Below are 2,613 nucleotides of genomic sequence, written 5' to 3' on the forward strand. Positions count from 1 at the left end.
TCTTGGCGCTCACAATGTCTACAATCCTTGCGGGGACGACGGGAGAGGGCATCTGCATTGCTGTGCAGGCGCCCGGCTCGGTGCTGGGTCTCAAAGTCGTAGCTCTGCAGCTCCTCAATCCACGTAGCCACCTGGCCTTCGGGCTCCTTAAAGCTGAGCAGCCAGATCAGGGCCGCATGATCCGTCCGCAGGAGAAAGGTCTGGCCATAGAGATAGGGGCGAAAATGATTGAACGCCGCGACCACCGCCAGGAGCTCGCGTCGTGTAATGCAGTAATTGTGTTCAGGGCAGCTCAAGACACGACTGTAGTAAGCCACCACTCTCTCTCCCCCAGCAACTTCCTGAGACAGGACGGCCCCCAGCCCCACATTGCTGGCGTCTGTGTCCACGATGAAGCGGCACTTAGGATCAGGAAGGGCCAGGATGGGTGCAGTGATCAAGGCGGTGCGGAGCCGGGCAAAGGCGGCTGCACAGTTGTCGTCCCAGTGGAACTCCCGTCCCTTCTCGGTGAGACGGTGTAGGGGACTGGCAACGGAGGAAAAGTTGCGGACAAAACGTCGGTAGTAGGAGACGAGCCCCGTGAAGCTGCGCACCTCGCTGACGTTTCGCGGAACTGGCCATTTCTCGACCGCCTCCACCTTAGTAGGATCAGGGGCCACGCCCTCTGCCCCCACCACATGGCCCAAAAACTTGGTCTCACGTCGAAGGAGGTGGCATTTCTTGGGGTGCAGGCGCAGGCCCGCCCCCCCAATGGCTGGGAAGACCTGACGGAGGTTCTCTAGGGCAAGCTCGAAGTCAGCGGCATGAACCAGAAGGCCATCAAGGTAAACCACGCACCGGTTGCGGGGAATGTGAGCCAGCACCCTCTCCGTTAGTCTCTCGAACGTGGCGGGGTCATTGCAGAGACCAAAGGGCATCACACGAAACTGCCAGAGTCCCTGACCGATGGTGAAGGCCGTCTTGGGTCTGGCTTCTGGTGCCAGCTCCACCTGCCAGTAACCGCTCCGTAGGTCAAGTGAGCTGAACCACTGTGAACCTGCGATGTGGTCCAGAGCGTCGTCAATGCGGGGCAAGGGGTAGGAGTCCTTGCGAGTTGCATTGTTCAGCCGATGAAAGTCCACACAGAACCTCCAGGTGTCATCTTTCTTTTTGACCAGGATGGCAGGGGCGGCCCAAGGGCTATTGGATGGCTCTATCACCCCGGCCGCAGCCATCTCTAGAATCATCCGCTCTGCAGCTTCACGCTTGGCAAGCGCTAACCGGTAGGGTCGCAGTCTAATGGGTGGGGTTGTACCAGTGTCGATTGTGTGCTGCACCAGGTTGGTCTGGGTGCACTCCTCTTCGCGTGCAGCGAAAATCTCAGCGAACTGTTGGAGCAGGTCTTTCAGCTGTTGACTCTGCTGAGGGTCCAGCCCTTCACTGCTCCGCTGATACAGCTTCTGGATGGCGGCAACAGTGTCCGGCGAGGGTGTCTGAGGAACGGTAGCCTCGATGAGGGTCGTCGTCATTGTTGGTGGGCTAGGCAGTGTCGTCATCCCCTCGGTTGGCAGTGGAGATGGGGGCGGCGGCGGCATGGTGACAGGTGGAGTTGGCTGGATGTGGATACGTCCCACCTTCCTCTCTGGACGGCGCCGGAGGGCCAGGGTCTCTGTGCCAAGGTGAATGGCATTACTCGACACATCGACCAGAGCCCCCCGGCGAGTCAGCAAATCCAGCCCGATGATGCGAGGGTCTTGTATTTCAGCCAACCAAAACTCGTGGGTGGCTGCAACTTTCCCTGCCCGCACCTGCAGTGCTCTCTTCCCCAGCATGCTGGTTAGTTCCCCAGTCACAGTTCTGATTTTACGGGTGGTGGGCCTCCACTCTGTCTCTGGCAGCACCCCTGGACGCACAATGGAGATGGTGGACCCTGTGTCCACAAGGGCCCAGCAGCGGTGTCCACCAATGGAGCAACAAAGAGAGAGACCGTGTGCGTGGCCCACTCTGCCGATCTGGGAAGAGTTCTTAATGGGGGATATGGTCGGTCGGCTGGGTAGCAGTCTCCCCGCGGTGCCACCCCATTCTAGTTTTCCGACTGGGGAGTGCTACGGCGTCGTGGTGCAGGGGCAGGGCAGTCACGGGCCTTGTGCCTCGCTTCTCCACAGCGGTAGCATGGATCACGAGGCGACCAGGGTCTGAAGGGTGGTTGGCATCGGCCTGGTTGCTTTCGGCGTGGTGACGGACAAGCCTGGCAGACGACCCCTCTTTCGACGTCTCCTTCATCTGCGTGGACCTCAGCCTGACGCACTCGGGGTCTTGGTTGGTTGTGTGGGGCCATCACAGCCTCCACCCACTCTGCCTCTTCCAATGCAGTCTTGAAGGCTGTAGGTGCCGTGATGCGGAGGTGCTCCTTCAACCTCTCTGGGGTGAGCCCCTGGATGAAGGCACTCAGGGCTAACTCGTCACGAGCTGCTGGATCAAAGGTGGGGTAGCCACGATGTGCAAAGAAGTGCACGTCTGCTGCATAGGTTCCCAGGGTCCCGCCCTCTTGGCGGCGCCGGCGGGCCAGTCGGTCTCGCATGCTGTCAGTAGAGACCCGTTGACCAAAGCAGCGGCCAGTGTCTCGTAATCCTG

This window comes from Lampris incognitus, unplaced genomic scaffold, assembly GCF_029633865.1.
Source record: "Lampris incognitus isolate fLamInc1 unplaced genomic scaffold, fLamInc1.hap2 scaffold_121, whole genome shotgun sequence".
Classification (NCBI taxonomy): Eukaryota; Metazoa; Chordata; class Actinopteri; order Lampriformes; family Lampridae; genus Lampris; species Lampris incognitus.